The sequence below is a fragment of the Panthera onca genome, chromosome B1 (assembly GCF_046562875.1).
Source record: "Panthera onca isolate mPanOnc1 chromosome B1, mPanOnc1 haplotype 2, whole genome shotgun sequence".
NCBI lineage: Eukaryota > Metazoa > Chordata > Mammalia > Carnivora > Felidae > Panthera > Panthera onca.
Window position 1 is genome coordinate 189,997,293 of NC_138342.1, and position 17,908 is coordinate 190,015,200.

General features: G+C 47.2%; 1 protein-coding gene and 1 long non-coding RNA gene across 5 annotated transcripts in view; one reads left to right on the forward strand and one right to left on the reverse strand.

Annotated features, from left to right (window-relative positions):
* Positions 1–17,908, reverse strand: part of STOX2 (storkhead box 2) — a 221,884-nt gene that overhangs the window by 113,206 nt on the left and 90,770 nt on the right. The gene's annotated exons all lie outside the window — the stretch shown is intronic.
* LOC132691519 (uncharacterized) lies at positions 950–7,330 on the forward strand. Its single transcript, XR_009615836.3, has 3 exons — positions 950–1,134; positions 3,106–3,260; positions 7,203–7,330. It is a non-coding gene; the product is annotated as an uncharacterized LOC132691519 (long non-coding RNA).

Consider the following 17,908-nt stretch of genomic DNA (forward strand, 5'->3'; position numbering starts at 1 on the left):
CCTAGGCTCACAATACTCTGGGATGCAGGGACGCCCGCTGATAGGACACTGGCAATTTCCAATGGCATATTAGACTCCCCAAACTAGAATATCCGGGGGACATTCCATTGAAACTGCAACCAAAGTTCCCTGTGGCCTCATTTCTCCGCCCAAGTGCGACTATAGTACAGTAAGCGACCTAAATGCGCAGAAAGGAAATAGGCATTCTCGTATTTATGTATGTTATGTGATAGAGGCATCGAATATTGTGATTAAAATACCTGTTAAATAAAAATGAGAATTCTGAGTCTGAGAATAATTTATCTTTCTGCTTCTTCTTGAAACATGATTTGCAGATGAGATTAATAGGTTAATTTGACAAATGAGCTGATTAGTAAAAAAAAGAGAGACATAAATGCACACCTTGAAGTTGGGCAGGTGGGGGACCAAAGCTAGACGCGAGTCTGGAAAAGAGCATGCCCTTGAAGGACTGGGGCTTTTTCAGAGGCTTGTGAAATGGAAAACCGGAGGAGTCTCTTTTGGGACACGTATCTACACGCGTGTGTTCATATGTATATATGTTCGCACGTCTGTAGGGCCTGGAATATGCTGGCCTCCAGAAGGCAGCTGGCTAAGGTAGCTGACCAAGGCTCTGTCCCCAGGGCAAGTCTATCCACATCTTGTCTTCCCTAATCCAGGCCCCAAACTGCTAGTTAACAATTTTAACAGAAAGCTCCAATACTTACGGTCTTTCTTAAAAGATGCTAGACAGGTGGTGGCTGAAACACCCTGGGAAGTGATAAATCCATAGGGGGAAACATGGTTAGGAGAGCTCTGAAGAATAAGGAGAATGCATGTATATATTGTTCTTTCCATTGCTATCAAAATCTAAGCTGAATTTCTCTTATTCTCCACTTAGTCACCTGTCATTTACTCCTAACAGGGCCATAATGAGTCACGGTTGTCAATGAATGCTCCCTTTAAAGACAGCAATGTTTGGGGACAGAGGGATTCACCAAAGAGAAGTAACTCAAGAGGGCCTGAGATCTGGAGGACTGTTGCTGGAGTAAACTGGCATAATTGTGATGCCCACCTCCAGACCAGACTAATCGCAGGCAGAGAAACAGAGAGCAGGGAGGCATGGTGATGTCCAAGGTACTATATCCATATCTTTGTTGGGGGCCCGGGAGAAGTTCATCTTTGGGTTCCATTTGTTTTTCTATTGTGATGGTAGTAAGATTTCTCTTAAAGGGTTGCAGCAAGAATCTGAGGTAAATACACAAATGTCCCAGTTCACTGCTGACAAGTAGAAGGCATCAGTAAAAGAGAACCAATTTTCTTATTAGTATTGATCACTGAGAGGGGGAAAGCATTTTTAAAACCTGAGTCCCTTCTAGATCCCTTTGTTCTCTAAACCCTGCTTTGTATCAAATTTACAAAAGAGGCTGAATTCCAGTGGGGGTCAAGGATGCTACCAGCTAGCTCACTGACCCTGATGGGTGCTGCTGAGTTGCACAGTGGAAATATATAGCATCCACAGACCGGTTTTAGAACAAAAGAAGAAAACAGCACCCAGCCCAGCTACCGCATACTCGGGAGCCGGGGCATTCAGTGGTGCCCAGCACACCTTGATTAAAATGGAGAAATTTCTGGGGTCAAGAACAGAGTCCAGACAAGGTGGAAACAACCCAAGGGTCCACCAACAAAAGGACAAACGGAATGTGGTCTGTCCATACAATGGCACAGCCTTAAAGAGGAAGGCAATTCTGACACAGGTCACAACGTGGACGATGAAGCTTGAAGACACCAAGCGAAGCGAAAAAGATGCCAGACACAAAAGGACAAAAGCTGTGTGGTCCCACTTAAATGAGGTACCTAGTGTAGACAAACCCGCGGCCATAGAAAGAACAATCATGGTCATCAGGGCCTAGGTAGGGTGGGGAGGAGGAGTTGGTGATCAGTGAGTATAGAGTTCCAGGTAGATGGTGGTGGTCTGCCCAACAATAGGAATCCACTTGTTGCCACTGAACTCAAAATTAACTAAAATGTACAGTTTGTCAAACGTTTAAAGATAAAAAGAAGAGACTGCGTGGAACAAAAGCCACAGGCAAGAAGTGGCTTTGTGTGAGGCCGTGCCGTTGCCAGTTGGTCTTTATACCCGCACACGCCGGCCGCACACATCTTCTCCTTTATCCGCTTTGAAAATGCAGGCTAAGTTCAGGTAGGCCACGGGCACAGAACAAGCTCAAAGGTAAACGGGCAGGGTCACGTGCCACCGAAATCGGAGTGGAAAATGGGCCCTTCGAGGCTGCACTGGAGTTTGTAGAGAGGGAGAGGAAACAATTTTTAAATTTCTTCTAAGTTTGCAGACACTGAAGTGTTTGCCATGAATAAATAAATAAATACATACATAAATATATACAATTAACAAACACTCCATTCTAACACTCCATGTGTCTGCCAGCTGGCAAAAGTAGCCTGATCAATGACATTATGGTCAGATGTCAACAGCGGCAGCTAATAGTCTTGTCCAGCTGAAAGGCAGGGAGATACAGGGAATCATAAGAGACAGGGGTGGAAACGTATGTTGGGGCAGTGAGTGCAGGGAGGGCTTGAGACTTAGGCCGATTAGGCTGTGCATAACTCACAAGGAATGGGGGCACAGTGACTACCAAGCAAAGGAGAGACATAACTGAGTGGTTATAAATTTAATCCAGTGGAAACTGGCTGCAAATAGGCAGGGGGAAGCGTTTTGGAACGATGAAAATACTGTTAAACCGAACTGTGGCCACGGCTGCACAATTGCACAAATGTATCAAAACATCCAACGCTTAAAAACTGGTGAGGGGCGCCTGGGTAGCTCAGTCGGTTGAGCGTCCGACTTGGGCTCAGTTCGTGATCTCACAGTTCGTGGGTTCGAGCCCCGCGTCGGGCTCTGTGCCGACAGCTCGGAGCCTGGAGCCTGCTTTGGATTCTGTGTCTCCTCCTCTCTCTGCCCCTCCCCCGTTCGCTCTCTGTCTCTCAAAAATAAATAAATGTAAAAAAATTTTTTTAAAAACTGGTGAATTTATGGTATATGAATTATACTTTCTTAAATGCTGTGTTTTGTTTTCTTTTTTTTATTAGCCCAGCCGTAGAGTGGGACATTATCTGGAAAAGAAGGACACCCACCCCAGAAGGCCAGCTGGGGAGCTATTGCAATAGTGTGGTTGACACAATGCGAGTTGGCATTTGAGTTCTCCCTGGAAGCATGGAGGAGTGTGGATAGGAGACACCGCCAGGTTAGAACCTGCAGACCTACACGGCTGATGTAGGAGACGATGGGCGAGGAGGGCAGGCCAAGGGGAGAGGATCGCGGGTACCTCCAAGGTTTAACGGACTGGTGATTCCGCACACAGAAGCGGGGAGTCATTTTACTTCTGGGTCCCCCCCTTTCTTGAACTTTGTGGCACTTATTGTTTATGCTACGTATTTTGGCCCTTATTCCCATACTTTCCAATACTACATAACTCCTAAATATGATACACACACATTTTTCTTCTTGCTGACGTAACTGACAAGCTCTCCCTTGCAAAATCCTTTGACGACTGTGGTCCTTATCTGGGTTCTTGTTTGCACTGGTGCCCACTCTCTCCTCTTAAAATGTGTCTCTCCTTTGTCTGTTTTGCTGTCCCTCTCCACTGGCTCTCCTCCCACCTCTCAGTTCTCCCCTGCCCACGGAACGCTGGCGTTTTCTGGAATCCGTCCCTAGTCACTCCTCCTTCCCCTTCTCAGTCTCCCCAGCCGAACTCAACAACACCCTCCGCTTAGTGTTGACCCCTGTAAGTGACTGCTTTCCCCAAACTCTCACCATCTGACCTCTCCCCTGATCTCCAAATCCCTATTCCCCCAACTGAGTATGTTCCCCAGATCCTCCAGGGACAATCAAACTCGAGCTGCTCGTTACACAAAACGAGTCACTGTTATCCCCCTTCTCCTGGCCTCTGGCTTCCCGGCACACGTTTCCATACGTGAATGACACTCTGGCCATCCTGTGCCATACAGCAAGAACATGGGGATGAGGCAGCCCGTGCTTCTCTCTTCCACGGCTCCCTCCCATCCATCCCATGCCCCTCACTCCACCCAATCATCGCCACGTTCTTGTGTCTCCACTGCCTTCCTACCTCCCAAAGGCCTGAGTCAAGGCAATGAGGACAGAGCAGCTGGCCACGCATGGAAAATCAGTGTTAACTTGCCAAAGGTAAAGAGTAACCTAAAATCTTCAATGAAGTAAGACTACATTATAAATTTAAATGTCAAAAATTAAGATATATATAATCGTATGCCTAATTTGTCTAAATACACACTCCAAAACCAGTTTTTCAATTAAAAATGGAAACTGATCATCAGTAATTTGGTTCAATATTAAAGAGTTTAAGGCAAAAATCAGACTACATAGTAATAAAAAGATTACATACTTCAGTCTTTATATTAACTGGCATGGAGAAGCCCCAAATCACACATGAATGCGGTTGGAAAGCATAAAACCGTTTAACCATCTTCTGCGATAAGATTTTGACACTGACCATGAAGCGGCTGACTTCTGTTCAACAAGGTTTGTCACCTGAGGTAAACCTCGTGGCCGGTTTTTACTCTGAATATGCCACATATTTAGTAAGATATACTGCCCTCGTCTTGGGAAAAGTACCCATGAGGATCCTGTGGCAAGCTTTCAAGTCTCTCTTCAAAATGCTTCAAATATTTCCCGTAAAATCAGAAGAGTTCACCTGGGTGGTCAGCTGAGCTAAAGAATCCAGTTCACCTTAACCTTGGTGTGTAGTCCCTCTGTCCAGCTTCGTGACCACCTCTTTGACAATCCTCCTTATACTGAAGATCGGTCTTTGCAAATTAGCACGTGGCGCGGCTGTATTCATTCACGTAAAGACCCTAAAGCTATGCTCACAAGCCTTCGAGTCATTAAAGATAGCACCAAAATATGGCCTTTTACAAAGCCAGGGGCAGCTAGGCACGCTCTCACAGAGAACAGGCATCCTCTAGAAAGGCCTAATACTTTTCTGAGATCCAAACAGACCGAGACTGAGTTCTCTCCATGAAATCCAACAAGCCTCCGAAGGAAACAATCTGAGTGAGTTGACTGAATGAAAAATCTTGAGTCACCTCGCCTCTATATAGATTGAGAGGGAAAAGAATAGAAAGTTGCCTGACTGGCGCAAATGATAATATCAACGATTCATTAAGGAAATCTTTCCATTTATCCTCAGACATGTCAGGGCTACCCTGTGCACGTGAGAGTGAGGAATGTCTATTCCCACTGCCCAGCTTCAGTAGGTAGACTGAGTTCTCCACTGGGCCACCGGACATCAGTCACAACCCGACATAGTGTCATACTTGACTAACCACAGACGACCAGCTAAAAATCACAGTATCGGTGGGTTCCTCAGATTATTGTGAGCGGTACCAACCTCGTCCTCAGAAAAGGTCAGCAAGATTGTTACCTCCCATCATTTTATAACGAAAAATACTGTAGCTTTGTGTTGACCAATTCCTTGAAGCGCCCTGCCACGAGGTGACCAGTGGGCTTGGCCGGGGTAGCAATTATTTTCACGGTTACTCCTCATCCCGTGACAAGATCTGAAGATCATGGGAGCTGTAAACCCACTTTCTGAGCGCAAATAATCTGCAACAGAGAGTAATATCCTAAAAGTTAAACACACGGGGCCACACAGAAATGGCCTCTCCACCATGTATTTCCAACCCGGTGACACACTCACCCAGGACAGGTCCTGGCATCGATCTGTAAGTCTCCATTTCTGTTGCACTTTTTACTTAGGAGACCAACAGGAATACCAGTCCTCACGTTTTCTCCTGATGCTCCAGTAAATCACCGTGGGCTCTCACTGCGGTGTGCCCAACTAGCTCAACTACTCCTACTCCTCAACAACGTCCTTTCCGTCTCCTGGCCTTCTTGGAAGCCGTCCTGTTTCCCGGAGATGCCTGTGGTCCCTCTATCCTCCTAAAACCTCTCCCTCATCCTTCCAGATTCCAACTGCGGTCAGTCCTCTGACAAGCTTTCCACCTTCTCCCTCCCTCAGCCCTTCTGTTCTCCTGCAGCGTGAGAAGCCCTTGTTTTGCTCCGATTATGGCCCTCACCACATTGTAACACAACGTAATATGGCACAGAGATTCCCACTGCTTCCCTGGCTTGTTTGCCCCTTGAGACCAAGGACCATTTTGTGCGCTGAACTCATGTGCTCTGAGCACCTGCTCTGTGCTCATAAAGGCTAGAAGTTCTGGGATAACAAAATAACCGCAGTAAGAACAAAACGTTCTGTCACTAAGGAGCCTGCACCCTAATGGGAAGAGATAACAATAAACAAAGAGAGCAGCAAGTTATAGAGAACGTGAAATAGTGATGTGTGTGATGCGAGAAAATAAAGCCAGGGACAAACACTGAGGCTGCTGGTTTGCGATTTAAAATGGGGTAGCCAGGGACAGCCTCACTCTACTCATCAGTGATGCCTCGTGCCTTTCCAGAAGTAGGCCCTCAATAAATGTGTGCCGTGCTGTGCTAATTTTAGACCCTCTTCAGTGCTGCAGTCCTAGCAGAAATGCAACAAATGCCATGGATACATAAAGTGGATTTTGGTCGTAAAGGAACCGCTGCCATATCTACGTCGTTTTCCCCCAGATCCGTTTTACCGCTAAGGGATAGTAAATGCTGCCTTATGTTTGCACAGGACTTGACAGTTTATGGAGTGTCCAAGGTCAGAGGTGAGCAAGGCAGGAGTTATCATCGTTAAAGATGCAAAAATGAAGGCCCAAAGGCAGTAAGTGACTTGCCCAATGTCGTGCAGAGGTTGAAGAACCGGGATTCTGCTCCTGTCCAGGATTTCCCCTGCCCCCCTCCCCCCCTGCCCCCCCCCCCGGCCCCGCCTCTGCCTCTGGAATGACCGATGGGAGCACTTGCAAGGGTTATCTCTTAACTGCTGTTCCGTAGTATGAATGAAGTTCATACACATTTTTATACTGCCAGAACGGCCCCCAAATTCGTAATCTTATTAATAAGTTTTTATGAATAGATGTGCATGTAAAACAGAAGACGAATTTCTTCAGATGACTCAAATGACTCCCTCGGCTGGTTTGTACAGATGGTGCATGAGATTTAGAGTTAAATCCACACGCCTCCTTCAGACTAATCAATCTTGAAAGTTTTCTTTTCTCAGTTCTGTTTACAGGTCACCACAGACCCGTTTCCCAAGCCAGTGAAAACCCACACTGTACCACAGATGGATTGTAACGGATGGATCTTTTTTCCAACATGTGGCTTCCTGTAATTTAAGGAAATGTTATACGTGAACAATTAAAATCATATATCAAAAAAGAAGCAAAGCCCCAATAGTTTCCTATTCTATCAAATTACAAAAATTGGAGAAGGAAAAAAAAAAAAAAAGGTCCCAGATTATGGAAATTCCAGACTCTATTTAAGAATAACTACTTCAACTTATAGCAAAATATAGGACTTCTAGGTAATAGCACGTAATGACGACTAACAACATTTTCAACCCGAATATAGAGTGAAAAACACACAGATGCGATTATTTAATACATTCTGCTAAGTCCGCTTGAAGTATTGTTTCGAGTTGAAGTAATTGGGCTTATGGATAAAAATCTTCAATCTTCCTATGATTCTTCGTTTGGTATTTTAAAGGTGCTGTGGACCCTCTAGTTCAAACACAAAGGATTAGTTATAACCTAAAAATCATTTGCAGCCGCTTTCATTAGAGTTACCGTATTATTTATTATTCCATTAGGACACTTTTTAAAGTAAAAGGGACGCTATTAATTAGACTAGGACAAAACACTTAAACCAATGCCCTCCTGGGCCAACAGGGACATCTGGTCACCCTACTTTCAGGAAGGTCAGTCAAAAAATGTAAGTTGTGCTCTATAAGAGCCCATAAATAAATAAATCTAAAGCGGGGGGACAAGTAGAGTCTCCAGGACGGTCAGTTATTTGTAAATGTAAAATAGTAATACTTTGGGTGTCTCTCTCTGCTCTTCTCCGTCCTCTGACTAAAATGGTGAGGATCCAAAGGCCTGTAGCAAAAGTTTAGTTTGGGCCAAGACGTAGATTGAATCGGCTCTGCTATGACCCCATTTACCAAAAAACATAATGGCAACTGGCTCAGGTGACTGGCACGTGATGGCAAATGCTCCTCGAGAAGGGAACATGAACCCAGCACTCCCGGATTTTCCTCCCTGGCTCTCTCCCGCTTCCCACAGAGAATGAGGGGCTGTGTTAAGACACCAGTGGTGGCTCCCTCTGGGCCACCAAGTTGGGGAGACTGGCAGCAGAGGACAGGGACAGAATGCCACATTTCCTAACATTTTACACGTGGAACGTGCTTTGGCACACAAATGAGACTACGTGCGACGGTCGAACCCTGGCCTCAGCCTACATTCGGGCTTCGTGTGGACACATCTCTGTGCCAGTCAGGAAACTTCACCTGTCTATCAAGGTGGCTTCTCAAAAGAAAGGAGAGAAAATACCCCAGAAGGGGGAAAAGGCCGAACCCAAATTCGAAGCACCAGAAAGAGACCGAAGGCAATGAAGGAAAGAGAATATTGAGCCCAGAGATAAGAAAGGGTCACAGTTTTGCGACACAGTTTTCTTCCAAAATCTCAAGGACTTATTTCCAGAGGATATCTGATCTTGCTTCCTAGCTCCAGACACTGTGTTTTAAACATCTCCAAGTCCTTGGAAGCAAGCCTTCTATGGAATTTTCCAGACCCATTATACAATTTTAAACCTACATTATGTAAGTTTTAGGCATAAGGGAACCCATCCATGTTTGGTATTAACAAATAAATGTCTCCGGAGTCATCACCCATATGCTAATGAACTGGTGGCTCTCCAAGTGTGATCTTTTAAATTTAGACCCTGTAATGAGTGAAAAATAACTGCTTGGGGTGAGAGGCCAAATTCGCCCTATGTATGCATCAATTATGAGAAGAATATCCAGTGGGTTTCCACATGTCATTACAGATTGCTGTAACCCCCACCACAACCCCAGCCACCAAAACATAAAAGCTTAAGAGAAAGTGATTCTGTGCACTTGTCAGAGTTCATACATGATGCGAGTTCAAGAACGCAGCACTGGACCGTACCCAGGAAATCGGGACAATGGGTCCCCGCGGTGTGCAGCTGAAGGTTGCCGAGACACGAGAATGGAGGGGAGAGGCTGAGCCATCTTGGGGGCATGTGGTTCCCCGGATCCCCTCTCTGGAATTTTGCCAGGGCAAGGATTTCCCTGCAAGGATTTTGCCAAGGCAGCATGGTTTAGGAGCTGCAAGGAACTTTCTGGAATTCCTATGTCAGTGTCCAAATCCCGGTATCTCCACTTCCCAGCCAGGTGACTGTTTTTCCTCAGCTCTTCCTCTGTAATGTGCAGGGGAAACAAAGGCGCCAATCTCATGGGGTTATTCAGAGGATTCAGTGAGATACACATCAAGAGCCTAGACTAGTGCCTGCCCATTCATTAGTGCTCAGTAAATGCTAATTTAACTATTTTTAATTGACACCCTGTACCTGGTCCGGGGCTGGACACAGAGCCAACTTCTTCTGCCCGCCAAGGCAAGGGGTCAATCCCTGGAAAGCTCACAAAGCTCTTTACTGTGCTACATTAGATCATCAAAGTGCCCTCTGTCCTCTTCGTTCCATCGCTTCCTCTCATTCTACTCTTTCTGTGATCACCCTATTTTAGCAAACATTCTCAATTAAAAAAAAAAATCTAAAGTGAACCACTATCTCCATATTCTCCCCAACAACACAAAGACCTTAGAATGAGTCAACGCTGTCAAAACACACATTGGCTCCCAGGCTATTGTTGTTACTTCTTTTCCTTTCTTCCCTTCCTTCCTTCTTTTTCCCTCCTCCTGCTTCATTTTCCTCCCTGTTCCCATCTTCTTCCCTCCCTCCCCCTCTTTCCTTCTTTCCCTTTTTTCTTTCCTTCTTTCTTCCTTCCTCCCTCCCTCTCCCTCCCCATCCTTCCATCCTTCCTTCCTTTTTTCCTTCCTTCCTGCCTTCCCTCCTGCCTTCCTTCCTTCTTCCTCCCTCCCTCCTTCCCTCTCTTCCTCCCCCTTTCTCTTTCTCTCTTTTTTCCCTCCATCTTGTTATTGCTGTTATAAATACTCAGACCTTGTTGCAGTTGGCCCTGTCTACCAGTTTCCTTGCACAGCATGAACAAACCAGTTCCCTTGGGTCTGAGTTGCTAGTTTCATGGTGGATGGAGATCTCTGTTTTATGAGATTAAAGAGCCAAGAAATACGATGAAATATTTCACCTGGAAATTTATAGATTTATTTTTTCTAATCTGGGGCTTTCCAGGATAGAGAGTCAGCTATATTGCTTGAAATGGAAGCAAGCACTTCACTTTTCTTTCTTTTCTTTTCTTTCTTTCTTTCTTTTTTTTTTTTTTTCTTTTGTGGTCTCTAAACAGGAAGAATCCCTTAGTATTTATAAAATCTGATTTTTTCACACACATAAAAAAGAAAAATAGAGGGGTAAAAGAAACACACACACACACACACACACACACACACACTCATGGAACAAAAGTTCCCAGGCACCCTTTAGTATTTTCACAATTAGTCACAATGAGATATACTATGGTTATGGTTCTCGCTCCTTGTCTCCGTTTCCCTCTCAGTGGGCTCAAGGCAACATGGCCCACTCTGACACCTACGGAGAGGGCAGCCCTTACCAGGCACAGCGTGGCAAGGCTTGGGGAGCTGGGGTGGGGTGATGGAAGGCACGCTAAGATGGCAATCGGGGTTCTGAAACTCATGTCTTGCTTCTGCCACTAACTCTGCTAGGTTTCTTTAGCAAGCATCACTTAACTTCTCTGAGCCTGTGCTTTCTCACCCAACAACCTCAGCGAGGTTCTGGGAAAGATCAGGGCTCTGGGCGGGACAGCGAGTGTAGGGAAAGAACACTAGAACAGACATATGGAAACTTGAGTCCTACGCCAGGCTTTCACGATCCCCATAACAGTCAGATCACAAAGCCTCTATGAGTAGACATCTTCATTTAGGAAAGGCGGGGAGCGTGTTAGAAGCTACCAGGCCCCCTTCCTGGCTCGAGCTCCATCGCACGTTCTTACCATGAGATGATAAATATGAACACGCTCTGAGGTCTATATAAGCACTGTATCTCTATACAGAGGAGTTGATTAGGGCTGGAGTTAATAATAAATAAATGGTAAGTCATTTGTCTATTTCTTTGTGATTTCGAGATAATAATACAGAAGGTTATGGTAAAATTTTACTTTGAAACAACAGGAATAGTAAAGAGGAATTCTTAGGAGCCCAGAATTGCTACGTATGATCTGACTGGTTCTGACAGAGCAATGCTTAACACAGAATTTGAAGTCAGATCTCAGTTAAGTCCTGTCTCTGCCTCTCACTACTTCTGTGTCCCTGGACAACTTATTTAATCTCTGTAAGCCTCGGTCGTCTCATCTTTAAAATGAGAACAATATTACGTTAGTGGTGAATTTAAAGAAGATAATAAATGTGGGGCGCCTGGGTGGCTCAGTCGGTTGAGTGTCCGACTCTTGATTTCAGCTCAGGTCACGATCCCAGGGTCGTGGGATCGAGCCTCGCATTGGGCTCTGTGCTGATACTGGAGCCTGCTTGAGGTTCTTTCTCTCTCCTTCTGACCCTCTCCCCGGCTCATTCTCTAAAATAAAAACAAAATAAGATAAAATAGAAATTCAAAGATAATAAATGTGAACCTTTTGGCTCAGGCTTACACTCAGGAAGTCCCTGCCATTGAAGATGAGCAAATGAGGCAAAACTTAGTCAAGTCAAGGATTTCCATTAAGTATTTATTTGATTAATACCTTAAGTCTTCGGGGGGAAGATAAGCTGGTTTTATCTACCAAAGAGAACAGAAAAACAGAAGTAGCAAACTGGCTCTACTCTGGCATCTGCTCAGGGAAAAGAAAATTTGCCGGGTGGGTAGAACATACCCACCAAACGAGACGCCCAGGAATTCTGCCACCTTCCCCACGATCCTCCACATCTGCACAAACCACTCAACAACACCGCCCGAGTCAGGAACTCCCACCCCCCGGGGTCCAGCCAGGGCACAGCTCACTTTCTTCCATCCCCTTGGTACGGCTCCTGGCCACTCTCCCATACAGAGCAGATTTGGACACCACTGGGGTTCCAAAGAGGAAGGGAGGAAACTTCTAGAAAGAACGATTCCTGTCAGTAAAACATGATAGGATAGAAAGCGTAATACTCAAAGCCCTCCACAGCCTGGGTCCGTGAAGTCAAGAGATTTTCATCTTAGGCGACACAACGGCACGGTCCCATGAGTCTCTGCACCTCCTCAGCTGTAGGGCTCCAACCTCTACAAGCCCTACTCACTGCCCAGTGCCGTGCACATATACTTCACGCTGCCGCCAGAGACGGTCTACACTGTTGCGCACTCAGCGTGGATCCTAAACCCATACTCTCAGTCTGCCTGGTGTTTTCTCTTCCCTTCTGTCTTTGGTTCTTGGCCAGATCCCCCCGTTGGGAAGTCACCTATGTGTTGGCTTGTGTTTCTAACCATGGTCTGCCTCCCCTTCAGGGTTCGTGGGTGCTGCCCTAACACCCTCCTTCACCTCCAGCTGCAACCCGGTCCGGTCCTTGGCTCCCCTATCGACTCCAACTTTACCTAACACGTGGCAGAAGTAGGGCAGGTACCAGAGAGTCAGGCACAGAATATGGCATCCAAATATACAGGCAAAGGGTAAAGGCGCTGGAGGGGGTTAAGGGTGGGAACAGATGTAAAGGTAGGGTGGTGTTTCTTCCACAATACAGGGGGGTGGTGATTTCACTTCCAGACCAGGGAAAGCTGAAAGGAAGCAGCGTATTTTTATCAAACAAGGAAGACTTAAAGGAAAAGGCGGGGAAAGCGAGAGGGGTTAGGGGGCTGAGAGGAGAAGACTATCTCTGGGATACGGAGCTTGTGCAAGGGACCTGTTGACAAGAGTGAAGGGAAAGAGGCGGGGGTGGGGAAGCGCAGTGAGTGGTGTGCCTGGGCTCACAGCGAACCCAGCAGGTGCCCCGCACTCCCATGCACATCCCCGCCAGCACGGAGGTCCTCTGCTTCTAAGTTGTGGCAACGTTGGAAAAAGGAAAGCCCACCTTCGCAAAGGGCTCACATCCATCAAGCATTTTCACATTTACTGTTTTGTTTGCTTAAGGAAAGAATTTGTACTCGTTTGCAAGGGCTCCCGTAACAAAATACCACAAACCGAGTGGCTTAACCAACTGAAATTATCTCCCAGTTCTGGAGGCCAGAAGTCCAAGATCAAGGCATTGGCAGGGTTGGCTCCTACGGAGGGCCGCGAGGAAGAACCCATCCCAGGCCCCTCTCCCAGCTTCTGGTGGTTTCCTGGCAACTGTTGGCATTCCGTGGCTGGGGCATCGCCCCTACCTTCACGTGGCATCCTCCTTGTGTGTGTATCTGTGTCCAACTTGCTCCTTTTCATAAGGACCCCAGTCATTTAGGATTGGGGGCCACCTACCTGTGACCTCATCCTAACTATATCTCCAACAACCCTAGTTCCACAGGAGGTCATATTCTGAGGTCTCAGAGACCTCAACATATGAATTTTGGAGGGGAGGGCACAATTCAACACATAACTGTGTTTTTGATGACAATCCTTTGACATTCCCTCAAAGTCCTAAACCAAAGCTAGTCATGAAGAAGAAGGGGGAAAAAAAAAAAGATCACCTAACAAGTACTTCTTTGGCAGTTTATAAAAGCAAAACTTGCCTTTTGGGTCAACCTGTGCATATCACTTACTCAGGGAAGAAGTCACCTTGTTTGCTGTGTTCTAGAGAAAGGGAGCGTTTGCCCCTTTTCCTTGCATAAAACCGAAAGAGTTCAAGGAACAAAGTGGTAAATCACTCTGCTTTCCAGTCACTGGCCTAATTGCAGGATTTGAGCACTATCCAAAAAAAATAAAGTGGGAGATAAGGGTGGGAAAAAAAAGTAGCACTCGAGATGTTTAACTCTCATTAACAGGAGCAAGAAACCGTCTCATTCCTTTGCAGACTTTGTGAACCTCTAGCTTCCTCCGTGCCAAGCCCCAGGGCCCATAAATAAGCAAGTCAGAATAAGAACGAACCACGGGACTGGCAAAGAGCTGGCGAGAGAACACATCCAGATCCCAATTAGGCCGTGCTGTCTCAGGCAGACCTCTGTCTCGGCAGTCAGACCTCCCCAAGGCCTCCTCCTCAGGGTCCACGGAGGCCGGGAGGACACAGACAGGACAGGGCCTCAACAGTACCTGGGATCCAGAGAGGCCGTCGGTGCAGAAGCTGGAGCCAGCCGGCCCAGGTAAAACGCACTGGGCCACTGATGACTCCTGCGTGGGCCCCTTGTGCCTTAATTTCCTCAACTGTAAAACAGGGGTAATAACGGAACTCTCACGTCTGCTGTAAGGGTGAAATAGACGACTGCACATGAACTGCTTAGAACCCTGCCTGATACGGAATTAAGCATTGTAAATATCAGCTACTATTATCACTGCTTGAGGGGCAGAGTGTAAGGGGAGGTTCTTGCTTGGAGCCTTGAATCCCCATCCTTCGAAAAACGAAGCTGTCTCAGGAATAATAAAGAATAATGGAGGTCTCCAGCACCGTATTCTTCTCCCACGGGGTAGAAGGATACGGATGGGTCTAAGATATTTGCCCACCATTCCAAGGTATTAAGAAGAGCCTGGGTTTGGGAGCTTGGATCTAATATTTGTTAGATGCACAACCTCGAGCAAAGTCCAAAATCTTTGCTAAGCCGCCATTTCCTTCAAGGGAACAATGGGAAAAATAGCTTCCTCCTAATGTGATGTAAAGGACAAACATGAAAATATAGGTAAAGGGCTCAGCAGGTGCCCGCTAATAACTCCGTATGCGTCCAATCAGCAGCAGCAGTGCGTGTGACCATAAAGGGGGGGAAAGCGGGTGGATCCAGAGCCTCAACTAGCTTCTACGGTGCCTTTGTGACAACTGGTGGGGGAGACTGTCCTGTCTCAGGACACCACGTTACTTCATCTCCCCCCCCACCCAAAATGAAACCCTCGTACTTAAACCATCCTGGTGCCAGGCGGGTCTGCAGAATGGTATGAGCTGATGTGCCACAGGAAAGGATTGTCCACACGGGAGAGGGAGGAGGAGGGGAAGTGGGGAGGGGAAAGGGGGAGGGAGGGGGTTGTCATTAAGGACTGTCCTGTGTTCAGCTGATGGGTGTCAGCGATCAAGACCTGCTGTCAGAGGGTAAAAGGGCATCTGAGAGAGACAGCTGGAAGAGAAAGACGGCCGCTGCTTGTCCTCTCCTGTGTATCTTGCCCCGCTAACACCTGCCTCACCCGGGGCTGGGTCTGTCTTCATTCTACACGTGGAAGGCACTGTGACACAGTGCCCACTGCTGCAGACACACCCTGACTGCCCAGGCCTTAGCTCTTTCCCTCCCCTTCTCCTGGGTCCGAATGTACCCCAAGGGCTCACAGACAGGCAGGCAGGATTTACTCACCAAGTCTGTGTTACTGAAAAATCCAGGTGGCCCCCATTGCAAACAGTCCACTTACAAAGCATCTCTTAAGGGGCACCTGGGTGGCTCAGTCGGTTGAGCGTCCGGCTTCAGCTCAGGTCATGATCTTGTGGTTCGTGAGTTCGAGCCCCGCATCAGGCTCTGTGCTGACCGCTCAGAGCCTGGAGCCTGTTTCAGATTCTGCGTCTCCCTCTCTCTCTGTCCCTCCCTCTCTCTCTCTCAAAAATAAAAATAAACATTTAAAGCAAAATAAAACATGGGGTGCCTGGGTGGCTCAGTAGATTAAGCATCCGACCTCCGGCTCAGGTCATCATCCTGCCATTCCCAAGTTCGAGCCCCGAGTCAGGCTGTGTGCTGACAGCTCAGAGGCGGCACCCTTTTTCGGATCCTGTGTCTCCCTCTCTTTCTTTGCCCCTCCCACCAGCCCTGCCCCCATCGTGTTCGGTCTCTCTCTCTCAAAAATAAATAAACATCAAAAAAAATATTACAAAGCAAAGCAAAACCAAACCAAACCACAAAGCATCTCTTAAGTACGAGGCCCATCTCCAAAGATGCTTTCGGGCCCTTATTCCATTCTTTCTGCCCTGCAACATCCAACCCTCATGACGCTTACCTTGCAGAAGAGTCAAGCAACCATCTGAAACCCCAGCACACCCTCTAGCCTCCATACACTTTGGGACCCCCTCCTTCTGTCCCCTAGTCCTTATTCACTTCTAGAATCCTCTGTGTCTATCCTGCCGCCTGGAGCCGGACCTCTGGGCCGGGGAAGTTCACTCCCTCTGGCCGGCGGTCTCGGATGACAGGAGCCGAGGAGACAGGTAGACGCTGGAACCCTTACGGCAGTTTCCACGCAGACGTCGTCACAGAGGGGGCTGAGGTTCCCTTTGCAGGGTGCGCTCTATTAGTCTGGGCCCTTGGCAATTGGCCAATTGTGATAAATAAACTTTAAACAAACAGGCGACATTAAAGGTGGGCTTCCTCTAATTCCTTCAGTCAGAGTTGCACAGCAACAGGTTTAAAGAGCAGAGCTTTGGATAAATGAAGTATTGGCAGTGGGTCGGGTGGGGGGGGGAGATACACAAATTTTATTCACCCATCAGTCTGGACGTCCACATTGTTTAGCTTCCAGAAGCTGGGACGTCTCCTCTCCCTCCCTTAGCACCACCAACAAGGCAAATACGAGGCCGCGGGCCCAGGGCAGCTCCCACGGATGGAGGAGACTCATTTGTCTCCGGCACAAGAACTAGAATGGCCATAACTCCAACAGGGCCGAGAGGCCTGGACAGGAGCTGCGGATCCCAGAGCACAGGCCCTGGAGACCCAAGAGTTCGGGCCTGCTCACCAACACCTGGTCCAGCTACAGAACCTGTCAATTGCATAATTCCTCTCTTTCTCTGTTTTCCTGAGACCCTGGTGTTTCTGAGACCAGCCAAAACCAGTGGCAGGGAGAAAAGACACACAACAACAACAACAACCACTGTGTGAAAGGTTGTGGGGAGGCTGGTAACCTTGAGGGGACAGTGAGAGACAAAACCATAAGCAAATCACAAGTGTGTCTGTGGCTCTGATCACCCCAGGACAGCAGTTTTCATTCCATCCTGGAAGTCCGCCTGACCTACATCGAGCAAGTCTAAAACTGGCTTCAGATCACACCTCTTCTCTGTCAGCTTTCAGGGGTCCGGTGACAGCGGCAGGCTCCTGGGCACACACTGTCCCCTCTGCAGTGGCTGTTTCTCTGGCTCAGACACACACACACACACACACACACACACACACACACACACACACTGCGGTGTCCAGGTTCATGACTGCTGCGTTCAGGAAAACGCTGCTTCCTGCTTCTCACTCCCAGGACCCGACTCTCCCTAACTTTTCTCTAAGGAAGAAAACGTCTGGTTTCAGCCAGCCTGACAAAATTCATAGCTTTCTCATTACACAAGACGGGCAAGGAGGAAATTTTTGTTTTGTATTCCATATCCTGTAACACAGAATTCCAGGCCTGTCTGGATATATTACTGAGATGGGACATCCATTCAAAACCTGCTCTTGGCTTCTATCACTAAAGAGATTTAAATGAAGTCGAAGAAATGAGAAATGCAGTTATCAACCGTGATCCCCTAAAGCTTCAACCCGTCTCCCCTAAAATGCTTCCCTGGAATACAACTTGCAGCGAACAGAACACGTCTCTAACCATAAAACATTTTATATCCCGATCCTGGGAGACTGGACCTCTAGGAGCTCAAGCCATTCACATCTGTGGACGTGAAGGAAAAACCCGTTACAGACCCACCATCAGAAATAACCACAACCTTCCCTTTTTCT